Source organism: Delphinus delphis, chromosome 11 (assembly GCF_949987515.2).
Source record: "Delphinus delphis chromosome 11, mDelDel1.2, whole genome shotgun sequence".
Classification (NCBI taxonomy): Eukaryota; Metazoa; Chordata; class Mammalia; order Artiodactyla; family Delphinidae; genus Delphinus; species Delphinus delphis.
The window spans coordinates 494,849-508,593 of record NC_082693.1 but is presented as its reverse complement, the minus strand read 5'-3'; positions in this window follow the sequence as shown (position 1 = coordinate 508,593).

Sequence of the window (13,745 nt, the reverse complement as noted above, 5' to 3'; positions counted from 1 at the left end):
GGGACGGGTGAGGGTCAGGCTTCGGGGAAGGGTTAGGGTTAGGGTTCGGGCTAGGGTTAGGATTAGGGGACGGGGACGGTTTAGGGTCCAGGTGAGGGTACGGCAACGCTTTAGGGGGAGCGTGCGTGTGAGGGCGCGGGTTAGTGTTAGCGTTAGGGTTAGGATTAGGGCACGGGTGAGGGTCAGGCTTCGGGGAAGTGTTAGGGCTAGGGTTCGGGCTAGGGTTATGGTTAGGGGACGGGGACGGTTTAGGGTCCAGGTGAGGGTACGGCAACGCTTTCGGGGGAGCGTGCGTGTGAGGGCGCGGTTTAGTGTTAGCGTACTGGTTAGGATTAGGGCACGGGTGAGGGTCAGGCTTCGGGGAAGCGTTATGGTTAGGGTTCAGGCTAGGGTTAGGGTTAGGGGACGGGGACGGTTTAGGGTCCAGGTGAGGGTACGGCAACGGTTTAGGGGGAGCGTGCATGTGAGGGCGCGGGTTAGTGTTAGCGTACGGGTTAGGATTAGGGGACGGGTGAGGGTCAGGGTTCGGGGAAGAGTTAGGGTTAGGGTTCGGGCTAGGGTTAGGGTTAGGGGACGGGGACGGTTTAGGGTCCAGGTGAGGGTACGGCAACGCTTTAGGGGGAGCGTGCGTGTGAGGGCGCGGGTTAGTGTTAGCGTACGGGTTAGGATTAGGGGAGTTGTGAGTGTCAGGCTTCGGGGAAGGTTTAGGGTTATGGTTCGGGCTAGGGTTAGGGTTAGGAGACGGGGACGGTTTAGGGTCCAGGTGAGGGTACGGCAACGCTTTAGGGGGAGCGTGCGTGTGCGGGCGCGGGTTAGTGTTAGCGTACGGGTTAGCATTAGGGGACAGGTGATGGTCAGGCTTCGGGGAAGGGTTAGGGTTAGGGTTCGGGCTAGGGTTAGGGTTAGGGGACGGGGACGGTTTAGGGTCCAGGTGAGGGTACGGCAACGCTTTAGGGGGAGCGTGCGTGTGAGGGCGCGGGTTAGTGTTAGCGTACGGGTTAGGATTAGGGGACGGATGAGGGTCAGGCTTTGGGGAAGGGTTGGGGTAGGGTTCGGGCTAGGGTTAGGGTTAGGGGACGGGGACGGTTTAGGGTCCTGGTGAGGGTACGGAACGCTTTAGGGGGTGCGTGCGTGTGACGGCGTGGGTTAGGATTAGGGGACGGGTGAGGGTCAGGTTTCGGGGAAGGGTTAGGGTTAGAGTTCAGGCTAGGGTTAGGGTTAGGGGACGGGGACGGTTTAGGGTCCAGGTGAGGGTACGGCAACGCTTTAGGGGGAAGGTGCGTGTGAGGGCGCGGGTTAGTGTTAGCGTACGGGTTAGGATTAGGGCCCGGGTGAGGGTCAGGCTTCGGGGAAGGGTTAGGGTGAGGGTTCGGGCTAGGGTAAGGGTTAGGGGACGGGGACGGTTTAGGGTCCAGGTGAGGGTACGGCAACGCTTCAGGGGGAACGTGCGTGTGAGGGCGCGGGTTAGTGTTAGCGTACGGGTTAGGATTAGGGGACGGGTGAGGGTCAGGCTTCGGGGAAGGGTTAGGGTTAGGGTTCGGGCTAGAGTTAGGGTTAGGGGACGGGGACGGTTTAGGGTCCAGGTGAGCGTATGGCAACGCTTTAGGGGGAGCGTGCGTGTGAGGGCGCGGATTAGTGTTAGCGTACGGGTTAGGATTAGGGGACGGGTGAGGGTCAGGCTTCGGGGAAGGGTTAGGGTTAGGGTTCGGGCTAGGGTTAGGGTTAGGGGACGGGGACGGTTTAGGGTCCAGGTGAGGGTACGGCAACGCTTTAGGGGGAGCGTGCGTGTGAGGGCGCGGGTTAGTGTTAGCGTACGGGTTAGAATTAGGGGACGGGTGAGGGTCAGGCTTCGGGGAAGGGTTAGGCTTAGGGTTCGGGCTAGGGTTAGGGTTAGGGGACGGGGACGATTTAGGGTCCAGGTGAGGGTACGACAACGCTTTAGGGGGAGCGTGCGTGTGAGGGCGCGGGTTAGTGTTAGCGTACGGGTTAGGATTAGGGGACGGGTGAGGGTCAGGCTTCGGGGAAGGGTTAGGGTTAGGGTTCGGGCTAGGGTTAAGGTTAGGGGACGGGGACGGTTTAGGTTCCAGGTGAGGGTACGGCAACGCTTTAGGGGGAGCGTGCGTGTGAGGGCGCGGGTTAGTGTTAGCGTACGGGTTAGGATTAGGGGACGGGTGAGGGTCAGGCTTCGGGGAAGGGTTAGGTCTAGGGTTCGGGCTAGGGTTAGGGTTAGGGGACGGGGACGGTTTAGGGTCCAGGTGAGGGTACGGCAACGCTTTAGGGGGAGCGTGCGTGTGAGGGCGCGGGTTAGTGTTAGCGTTAGGGTTAGGATTAGGGCACGGGTGAGGGTCAGGCTTCGGGGAAGTGTTAGGGCTAGGGTTCGGGCTAGGGTTAGGGTTAGGGGACGGGGACGGTTTAGGGTCCAGGTGAGGGTACGGCAACGCTTTAGGGGGAGCGTGCGTGTGAGGGCGCGGGTTAGTGTTAGCGTACGGGTTAGGATTAGGGGACGGATGAGGGTCAGGCTTTGGGGAAGGGTTGGGGTAGGGTTCGGGCTAGGGTTAGGGTTAGGGGACGGGGACGGTTTAGGGTCCTGGTGAGGGTACGGAACACTTTAGGGGGTGCGTGCGTGTGACGGCGTGGGTTAGGATTAGGGGACGGGTGAGGGTCAGGTTTCGGGGAAGGGTTAGAGTTAGGGTTCAGGCTAGGTTTAGGGTTAGGGGACGGGGACGGTTTAGGGTCCAGGTGAGGGTACGGCAACGCTTTAGGGGGAAGGTGCGTGTGAGGGCGCGGGTTAGTGTTAGCGTACGGGTTAGGATTAGGGCCCGGGTGAGGGTCAGGCTTCGGGGAAGGGTTAGGGTTAGGGTTCGAGCTAGGGTTAGGTTTAGGGGACGGGGACAGTTTAGGGTCCAGGTGAGGGTATGGCAACGCTTTAGGGGGAGCGTGCGTGTGAGGGCGCGGGTTAGTGTTAGCGTACGGGTTAGGATTAGGTCACGGGTGAGGGTCAGGCTTCGGGGAAGGGTTAGGGTTAGGGTTCGGGCTAGGGTAAGGGTTAGGGGACGGGGACAGTTTAGGGTCCAGGTGAGGGTACGGCAACGCTTCAGGGGGAACGTGCGTGTGAGGGCGCGGGTTAGTGTTAGCGTACGGGTTAGGATTAGGGGACGGGTGAGGGTCAGGCTTCGGGGAAGGGTTAGGGTTAGGGTTCGGGCTAGGGTTAGGGTTAGGGGACGGGGACGGTTTAGGGTCCAGGTGAGGGTATGGCAACGCTTTAGGGGTAGCGTGCGTGTGAGGGCGCGGGTTAGTGTTAGCGTACGGGTTAGGATTAGGGGACGGGTGAGGGTCAGGCTTCGGGGAAGGGTTAGGGTTAGGGTTCGGGCTAGGGTTAGGATTAGGGGACGGGGACGGTTTAGGGTCCAGGTGAGGGTACGGCAACGCTTTAGGGGGAGCGTGCGTGTGAGGGCGCGGGTTAGTGTTAGCGTTAGGGTTAGGATTAGGGCACGGGTGAGGGTCAGGCTTCGGGGAAGTGTTAGGGCTAGGGTTCGGGCTAGGGTTATGGTTAGGGGACGGGGACGGTTTAGGGTCCAGGTGAGGGTACGGCAACGCTTTCGGGGGAGCATGCGTGTGAGGGCGCGGTTTAGTGTTAGCGTACTGGTTAGGATTAGGGCACGGGTGAGGGTCAGGCTTCGGGGAAGCGTTATGGTTAGGGTTCAGGCTAGGGTTAGGGTTAGGGGACGGGGACGGTTTAGGGTCCAGGTGAGGGTACGGCAACGGTTTAGGGGGAGCGTGCATGTGAGGGCGCGGGTTAGTGTTAGCGTACGGGTTAGGATTAGGGGACGGGTGAGGGTCAGGCTTCGGGGAAGAGTTAGGGTTAGGGTTCGGGCTAGGGTTAGGGTTAGGGGACGGGGACGGTTTAGGGTCCAGGTGAGGGTACGGCAACGCTTTAGGGGGAGCGTGCGTGTGAGGGCGCGGGTTAGTGTTAGCGTACGGGTTAGGATTAGGGGAGTTGTGAGTGTCAGGCTTCGGGGAAGGTTTAGGGTTATGGTTCGGGCTAGGGTTAGGGTTAGGAGACGGGGACGGTTTAGGGTCCAGGTGAGGGTACGGCAACGCTTTAGGGGGAGCGTGCGTGTGCGGGCGCGGGTTAGTGTTAGCGTACGGGTTAGCATTAGGGGACAGGTGATGGTCAGGCTTCGGGGAAGGGTTAGGGTTAGGGTTCGGGCTAGGGTTAGGGTTAGGGGACGGGGACGGTTTAGGGTCCAGGTGAGGGTACGGCAACGCTTTAGGGGGAGCGTGTGTGTGAGGGCGCGGGTTAGTGTTAGCGTACGGGTTAGGATTAGGGGACGGGTGAGGGTCAGGCTGCGGGGAAGGGTTAGGGTTAGGGTTCGGGGTAGGGTTAGGGTTAGGGGACGGGGACGGTTTAGGGTCCAGGTGAGGGTTCGGCAACGCTTTAGGGGGAGCGTGCGTGTGCCGGCGTGGGTTAGTGTTAGCGTACGGGTTAGGATTAGGGGATGGGTGAGGGTCAGGCTTCGAGGAAGGGTTAGGGTTAGTGTTCGGGCTAGGGTTAGGGTTAGGGGACGGGGACGCTTTAGGGTCGAGGTGACGGTACGGCAAAGCTTTAGGGGGAGCGTGCGTGTGAGGGCGCGGGTTAGTGTTAGCGTACGGGTTAGGATTAGGGGACGGGTGAGGGACAGGCTTCGGGGAAGGGTTAGGGTTAGGGTTCGGGCTAGGGTTAGGGTTAGGGGACGGGGACGGTTTAGGGTCCAGGTGAGGGTACGGCAACGCTTTAGGGGGAGCGTGCGTGTGAGGGCGCGGGTTAGTGTAGGCGTACAGGTTAGGATTAGGGCACGGGTGAGGGTCAGGCTTCGGGGAAGGGTTAGGGTTAGGGTTCCGGCTAGGTTTAGGGATAGTGGACGGGGACGGTTTAGGTCCAAGTGAGGGTACGGCAACGCTTTAGGGGGAGCGTGCGTGTGAGGGCGCGGGTTAGTTTTAGCGTACGGGTTAGGATTAGGGCACGGGTGACGGTCAGGCTTCGGGGAAGGGTTAGGGTTAGGGTTCGGGCTCGTGTTAGGGTTAGGGACGGGGACGGTTTAGGGTCCAGGTGAGGGTACGGCAACGCTCTAGGGGGAGCGTGCGTGTGTGGGCGCGGGTTAGTGTTAGCGTACGGGTTAGGATTAGGGGACGGGTGAGGGTCAGGCTTCGGGAAAGGGTTAGGGCTAGGGTTCGGGCTAGGGTTAGGGTTAGGGGACGGGGACGGTTTAGGGTCCAGGTGAGGGTACGGCAACGCTTTACGGGGAGCGTGCGAGTGAGGGCGCGGGTTAGTGTTAGCGTACGGGTTAGTATTAGGGGACGGGTGAGGGTCAGGCTTCGGGGAAGCGTTATGGTTAGGGTTCGGGCTAGGGTTAGAGTTAGGGTTAGGGGACGGTTTAGGGTCCAGGTGAGGGTACGGCAACGCTTTAGGGGGAGCGTGCGTGTGAGGGCGCGGGTTAGTGTTAGCGTACGGGTTAGGATTAGGGGACAGGTGAGGGTCAGGCTTCGGGGAAGGGTTAGGGTTAGGGTTCGGGCTAGGGTTAGGGTTAGGGGACGGGGATGGTTTAGGGTCCAGGTGAGGGTACGGCAACGCTTTAGGGGGAGTGTGCGTGTGAGGGCGCGGGTTAGTGTTAGTGTACGGGTTAGGATTAGGGGACGTGTGAGGGTCAGGCTTTGGGGAAGGGTTAGGGTTAGGGTTCGGGCTAGGGTTAGGGTTAGGGGACGGTGACGGTTTAGGGTCCAGGTGAGGGTACGGCAACGCTTTAGGGGGAGCGTGCGTGTGAGGGCGCGGGTTAGTGTTAGCGTACGGGTTAGGATTAGGGGACGGGTGAGGGTCAGGCTTCGGGGAAGGGTTAGGGTTAGGGTTCGGGCTAGGGTTAGGGTTAGGGGACGGGGACTGTTTAGGGTCCAGGTGAGGGTACGGCAACGCTTTAGGGGGAGCGTGCGTGTGAGGGCGCGGGTTAGTGTTAGCGTACGGGTTAGGATTAGGGGACGGGTGAGGGTCAGGCTTCGGGGAAGGGTTATGGTTAGGGTCCGGGCTAGGGTTAAGGTTAGGGGACGGGGACGGTTTAGGTTCCAGGTGAGGGTACGGCAATGCTTTAGGGGGAGCGTGCGTGTGAGGGCGCGGGTTAGTGTTAGCGTACGGGTTAGGATCAGGGGACGGGTGAGGGTCAGGCTTCGGGGAAGGGTTAGGGCTAGGGTTCGGGCTAGGGTTAGGGTTAGGGGACGGGGACGGTTTAGGGTCCAGGTGAGGGTACGGCAACTCTTTAGGGGGAGCGTGCGTGTGAGGGCGCGGGTTAGTGTTAGCGTTAGGGTTAGGATTAGGGCACGGGTGAGGGTCAGGCTTCGGGGAAGGGTTAGGGCTAGGGTTCGGGCTAGGGTTAGGGTTAGGGGACGGGGACGGTTTAGGGTCCAGGTGAGGGTACGGCAACGCTTTAGGGGGAGCGTGCGTGTGAGGGCGCGGGTTAGTGTTAGCGTACGGGTTAGGATTAGGGGACGGATGAGGGTCAGGCTTTGGGGAAGGGTTGGGGTAGGGTTCGGGCTAGGGTTAGGGTTAGGGGACGGGGACGGTTTAGGGTCCTGGTGAGGGTACGGAACGCTTTAGGGGGTGCGTGCGTGTGACGGCGTGGGTTAGGATTAGGGGACGGGTGAGGGTCAGGTTTCGGGGAAGGGTTAGGGTTAGAGTTCAGGCTAGGGTTAGGGTTAGGGGACGGGGACGGTTTAGGGTCCAGGTGAGGGTACGGCAACGCTTTAGGGGGAAGGTGCGTGTGAGGGCGCGGGTTAGTGTTAGCGTACGGGTTAGGATTAGGGCCCGGGTGAGGGTCAGGCTTCGGGGAAGGGTTAGGGTTAGGGTTCGGGCTAGGGTAAGGGTTAGGGGACGGGGACGGTTTAGGGTCCAGGTGAGGGTACGGCAACGCTTCAGGGGGAACGTGCGTGTGAGGGCGCGGGTTAGTGTTACCGTACGGGTTAGGATTAGGGGACGGGTGAGGGTCAGGCTTCGGGGAAGGGTTAGGGTTAGGGTTCGGGCTAGGGTTAGGGTTAGGGGACGGGGACGGTTTAGGGTCCAGGTGAGGGTATGGCAACGCTTTAGGGGGAGCGTGCGTGTGAGGGCGCGGGTTAGTGTTAGCGTACGGGTTAGGATTAGGGGACGGGTGAGGGTCAGGCTTCAGGGAAGGGTTAGGGTTAGGGTTCGGGCTAGGGTTAGGGTTAGGGGACGGGGACGGTTTAGGGTCCAGGTGAGGGTAGGGCAACGCTTTAGGGGGAGCGTGCGTGTGAGGGCGCGGGTTAGTGTTAGCGTACGGGTTAGAATTAGGGGACGGGTGAGGGTCAGGCTTCGGGGAAGGGTTGGGGTAGGGTTCGGGCTAGGGTTAGGGTTAGGGGACGGGGACGATTTAGGGTCCAGGTGAGGGTACGACAACGCTTTAGGGGGAGTGTGCGTGTGAGGGCGCGGGTTAGTGTTATCGTACGGGTTAGGATTAGGGGACGGGTGAGGGTCAGGCTTCGGGGAAGGGTTAGGGTTTGGGTTCGGGCTAGGGTTAAGGTTAGGGGACGGGGACGGTTTAGGTTCCAGGTGAGGGTACGGCAACGCTTTAGGGGGAGCGTGCGTGTGAGGGCGCGGGTTAGTGTTAGCGTACGGGTTAGGATTAGGGGACGGGTGAGGGTCAGGCTTCGGGGAAGGGTTAGGTCTAGGGTTCGGGCTAGGGTTAGGGTTAGGGGACGGGGACGGTTTAGGGTCCAGGTGAGGGTACGGCAACGCTTTAGGGGGAGCGTGCGTGTGAGGGCGCGGGTTAGTGTTAGCGTTAGGGTTAGGATTAGGGCACGGGTGAGGGTCAGGCTTCGGGGAAGGGTTAGGGCTAGGGTTCGGGCTAGGGTTAGGGTTAGGGGACGGGGACGGTTTAGGGTCCAGGTGAGGGTACGGCAACGCTTTAGGGGGAGCGTGCGTGTGAGGGCGCGGGTTAGTGTTAGCGTACGGGTTAGGATTAGGGGACGGATGAGGGTCAGGCTTTGGGGAAGGGTTGGGGTAGGGTTCGGGCTAGGGTTAGGGTTAGGGGACGGGGACGGTTTAGGGTCCTGGTGAGGGTACGGAACACTTTAGGGGGTGCGTGCGTGTGACGGCGTGGGTTAGGATTAGGGGACGGGTGAGGGTCAGGTTTCGGGGAAGGGTTAGGGTTAGGGTTCAGGCTAGGTTTAGGGTTAGGGGACGGGGACGGTTTAGGGTCCAGGTGAGGGTACGGCAACGCTTTAGGGGGAAGGTGCGTGTGAGGGCGCGGGTTAGTGTTAGCGTACGGGTTAGGATTAGGGCCCGGGTGAGGGTCAGGCTTCGGGGAAGGGTTAGGGTTAGGGTTCGGGCTAGGGTTAGGTTTAGGGGTCGGGGACAGTTTAGGGTCCAGGTGAGGGTATGGCAACGCTTTAGGGGGAGCGTGCGTGTGAGGGCGCGGGTTAGTGTTAGCGTACGGGTTAGGATTAGGGCACGGGTGAGGGTCAGGCTTCGGGGAAGGGTTAGGGTTAGGGTTCGGGCTAGGGTAAGGGTTAGGGGACGGGGACAGTTTAGGGTCCAGGTGAGGGTACGGCAACGCTTCAGGGGGAACGTGCGTGTGAGGGCGCGGGTTAGTGTTAGCGTACGGGTTAGGATTAGGGGACGGGTGAGGGTCAGGCTTCGGGGAAGGGTTAGGGTTAGGGTTCGGGCTAGGGTTAGGGTTAGGGGACGGGGACGGTTTAGGGTCCAGGTGAGGGTACGGCAACGCTTTAGGGGTAGCGTGCGTGTGAGGGCGCGGGTTAGTGTTAGCGTACGGGTTAGGATTAGGGGACGGGTGAGGGTCAGGCTTCAGGGAAGGGTTAGGGTTAGGGTTCGGGCTAGGGTTAGGGTTAGGGGACGGGGACGGTTTAGGGTCCAGGTGAGGGTACGGCAACGCTTTAGGGGGAGCGTGCGTGTGAGGGCGCGGGTTAGTGTTAGCGTACGGGTTAGGATTAGGGGACGGGTGAGGGTCAGGCTTCGGGGAAGGGTTAGGCTTAGGGTTCGGGCTAGGGTTAGGGTTAGGGGACGGGGACGATTTAGGGTCCAGGTGAGGGTACGGCAACGCTTTAGGGGGAGCGTGCGTGTGAGGGCGCGGGTTAGTGTTAGCGTACGGGTTAGGATTAGGGGACGGGTGAGGGTCAGGCTTCGGGGAAGGGTTATGGTTAGGGTTCGGGCTAGGGTTAAGGTTAGGGGACGGGGACGGTTTAGGTTCCAGGTGAGGGTACGGCAACGCTTTAGGGGGAGCGTGCGTGTGAGGGGGCGGGTTAGTGTTAGCGTACGGGTTAGGATTAGGGGACGGGTGAGGGTCAGGCTTCGGGGAAGGGTTAGGGCTAGGGTTCGGGCTAGGGTTAGGGTTAGGGGACGGGGACGGTTTAGGGTCCAGGTGAGGGTACGGCAACGCTTTAGGGGGAGCGTGCGTGTGAGGGCGCGGGTTAGTGTTAGCGTTAGGGTTAGGATTAGGGCACGGGTGAGGGTCAGGCTTCGGGGAAGGGTTAGGGCTAGGGTTCGGGCTAGGGTTAGGGTTAGGTGACGGGGACGGTTTAGGGTCCAGGTGAGGGTACGGCAACGCTTTAGGGGGAGCGTGCGTGTGAGGGCGCGGGTTAGTGTTAGCGTACGGGTTAGGATTAGGGGACGGATGAGGGTCAGGCTTTGGGGAAGGGTTGGGGTAGGGTTCGGGCTAGGGTTAGGGTTAGGGGACGGGGACGGTTTAGGGTCCTGGTGAGGGTACGGAACGCTTTAGGGGGTGCGTGCGTGTGACGGCGTGGGTTAGGATTAGGGGACGGGTGAGGGTCAGGTTTCGGGGAAGGGTTAGGGTTAGAGTTCAGGCTAGGGTTAGGGTTAGGGGACGGGGACGGTTTAGGGTCCAGGTGAGGGTACGGCAACGCTTTAGGGGGAAGGTGCGTGTGAGGGCGCGGGTTAGTGTTAGCGTACGGGTTAGGATTAGGGCCCGGGTGAGGGTCAGGCTTCGGGGAAGGGTTAGGGTTAGGGTTCGGGCTAGGGTAAGGGTTAGGGGACGGGGACGGTTTAGGGTCCAGGTGAGGGTATGGCAACGCTTTAGGGGGAGCGTGCGTGTGAGGGCGCGGGTTAGTGTTAGCGTACGGGTTAGGATTAGGGGACGGGTGAGGGTCAGGCTTCGGGGAAGGGTTAGGGTTAGGGTTCGGGCTAGGGTTAGGGTTAGGGGACGGGGACGGTTTAGGGTCCAGGTGAGGGTACGGCAACGCTTTAGGGGGAGCGTGCGTGTGAGGGCGCGGGTTAGTGTTAGCGTACGGGTTAGAATTAGGGGACGGGTGAGGGTCAGGCTTCGGGGAAGGGTTAGGCTTAGGGTTCGGGCTAGGGTTAGGGTTAGGGGACGGGGACGATTTAGGGTCCAGGTGAGGGTACGACAACGCTTTAGGGGGAGCGTGCGTGTGAGGGCGCGGGTTAGTGTTAGCGTACGGGTTAGGATTAGGGGACGGGTGAGGGTCAGGCTTCGGGGAAGGGTTAGGGTTAGGGTTCGGGCTAGGGTTAAGGTTAGGGGACGGGGACGGTTTAGGTTCCAGGTGAGGGTACGGCAACGCTTTAGGGGGAGCGTGCGTGTGAGGGCGCGGGTTAGTGTTAGCGTACGGGTTAGGATTAGGGGACGGGTGAGGGTCAGGCTTCGGGGAAGGGTTAGGTCTAGGGTTCGGGCTAGGGTTAGGGTTAGGGGACGGGGACGGTTTAGGGTCCAGGTGAGGGTACGGCAACGCTTTAGGGGGAGCGTGCGTGTGAGGGCGCGGGTTAGTGTTAGCGTACGGGTTAGGATTAGGGGACGGATGAGGGTCAGGCTTTGGGGAAGGGTTGGGGTAGGGTTCGGGCTAGGGTTAGGGTTAGGGGACGGGGACGGTTTAGGGTCCTGGTGAGGGTACGGAACACTTTAGGGGGTGCGTGCGTGTGACGGCGTGGGTTAGGATTAGGGGACGGGTGAGGGTCAGGTTTCGGGGAAGGGTTAGGGTTAGGGTTCAGGCTAGGTTTAGGGTTAGGGGACGGGGACGGTTTAGGGTCCAGGTGAGGGTACGGCAACGCTTTAGGGGGAAGGTGCGTGTGAGGGCGCGGGTTAGTGTTAGCGTACGGGTTAGGATAAGGGCCCGGGTGAGGGTCAGGCTTCGGGGAAGGGTTAGGGTTAGGGTTCGGGCTAGGGTTAGGTTTAGGGGACGGGGACAGTTTAGGGTCCAGGTGAGGGTATGGCAACGCTTTAGGGGGAGCGTGCGTGTGAGGGCGCGGGTTAGTGTTAGCGTACGGGTTAGGATTAGGGCACGGGTGAGGGTCAGGCTTCGGGGAAGGGTTAGGGTTAGGGTTCGGGCTAGGGTAAGGGTTAGGGGACGGGGACAGTTTAGGGTCCAGGTGAGGGTACGGCAACGCTTCTGGGGGAACGTGCGTGTGAGGGCGCGGGTTAGTGTTAGCGTACGGGTTAGGATTAGGGGACGGGTGAGGGTCAGGCTTCGGGGAAGGGTTAGGGTTAGGGTTCGGGCTAGGGTTAGGGTTAGGGGACGGGGACGGTTTAGGGTCCAGGTGAGGGTACGGCAACGCTTTAGGGGTAGCGTGCGTGTGAGGGCGCGGGTTAGTGTTAGCGTACGGGTTAGGATTAGGGGACGGGTGAGGGTCAGGCTTCGGGGAAGGGTTAGGGTTAGGGTTCGGGCTAGGGTTAGGGTTAGGGGACGGGGACGGTTTAGGGTCCAGGTGAGGGTACGGCAACGCTTTAGGGGGAGCGTGCGTGTGAGGGCGCGGGTTAGTGTTAGCGTACGGGTTAGGATTAGGGGACGGGTGAGGGTCAGGCTTCGGGGAAGGGTTAGGCTTAGGGTTCGGGCTAGGGTTAGGGTTAGGGGACGGGGACGGTTTAGGGTCCAGGTGAGGGTACAGCAACGCTTTAGGGGGAGCGTGCGTGTGAGGGCGCGGGTTAGTGTTAGCGTACGGGTTAGGATTAGGGGACGGGTGAGTGTCAGGCTTCGGGGAAGGGTTATGATTAGGGTTCGGGCTAGGGTTAAGGTTAGGGGACGGGGACGGTTTAGGTTCCAGGTGAGGGTACGGCAACGCTTTAGGGGGAGCGTGCGTGTGAGGGCGCGGGTTAGTGTTAGCGTACGGGTTAGGATTAGGGGACGGGTGAGGGTCAGGCTTCGGGGAAGGGTTAGGGCTAGGGTTCGGGCTAGGGTTAGGGTTAGGGGACGGGGACGGTTTAGGGTCCAGGTGAGGGTACGGCAACGCTTTAGGGGGAGCGTGCGTGTGAGGGCGCGGGTTAGTGTTAGCGTTAGGGTTAGGATTAGGGCACGGGTGAGGGTCAGGCTTCGGGGAAGGGTTAGGGCTAGGGTTCGGGCTAGGGTTAGGGTTAGGGGACGGGGACGGTTTAGGGTCCAGGTGAGGGTACGGCAACGCTTTAGGGGGAGCGTGCGTGTGAGGGCGCGGGTTAGTGTTAGCGTACGGGTTAGGATTAGGGGACGGATGAGGGTCAGGCTTTGGGGAAGGGTTGGGGTAGGGTTCGGGCTAGGGTTAGGGTTAGGGGACGGGGACGGTTTAGGGTCCTGGTGAGGGTACGGAACGCTTTAGGGGGTGCGTGCGTGTGACGGCGTGGGTTAGGATTAGGGGACGGGTGAGGGTCAGGTTTCGGGGAAGGGTTAGGGTTAGGGTTCAGGCTAGGGTTAGGGTTAGGGGACGGGGACGGTTTAGGGTCCAGGTGAGGGTACGGCAACGCTTTAGGGGGAAGGTGCGTGTGAGGGCGCGGGTTAGTGTTAGCGTACGGGTTAGGATTAGGGCCCGGGTGAGGGTCAGGCTTCGGGGAAGTGTTAGGGTTAGGGTTTGGGCTAGGGTAAGGGTTAGGGGACGGGGACGGTTTAGGGTCCAGGTGAGGGTACGGCAACGCTTCAGGGGGAACGTGCGTGTGAGGGCGCGGGTTAGTGTTAGCGTACGGGTTAGGATTAGGGGACGGGTGAGGGTCAGGCTTCGGGGAAGGGTTAGGGTTAGGGTTCGGGCTAGGGTTAGGGTTAGGGGACGGGGACGGTTTAGGGTCCAGGTGAGGGTATGGCAACGCTTTAGGGGGAGCGTGCGTGTGAGGGCGCGGGTTAGTGTTAGCGTACGGGTTAGGATTAGGGGACGGGTGAGGGTCAGGCTTCGGGGAAGGGTTAGGGTTAGGGTTCGGGCTAGGGTTAGGGTTAGGGGACGGGGACGGTTTAGGGTCCAGGTGAGGGTACGGCAACGCTTTAGGGGGAGCGTGCGTGTGAGGGCGCGGGTTAGTGTTAGCGTACGGGTTAGGATTAGGGGACGGGTGAGGGTCAGGCTTCGGGGAAGGGTTAGGCTTAGGGTTCGGGCTAGGGTTAGGGTTAGGGGACGGGGACGATTTAGGGTCCAGGTGACGGTACGGCAACGCTTTAGGGGGAGCGTGCGTGTGAGAGCGCGGGTTAGTGTTAGCGTACGGGTTAGGATTAGGGGACGGGTGAGGGTCAGGCTTCGGGGAAGGGTTATGGTTAGGGTTCGGGCTAGGGTTAAGGTTAGGGGACGGGGACGGTTTAGGTTCCAGGTGAGGGTACGGCAACGCTTTAGGGGGAGCGTGCGTGTGAGGGCGCGGGTTAGTGTTAGCGTACGGGTTAGGATTAGGGGACGGGTGAGGGTCAGGCTTCGGGGAAGTGTTAGGGCTAGGGTTCGGGCTAGGGTTAGGGTTAGGGGACGGGGACGGTTTAGGGTCCAGGTGAGGGTACGGCAACGCATT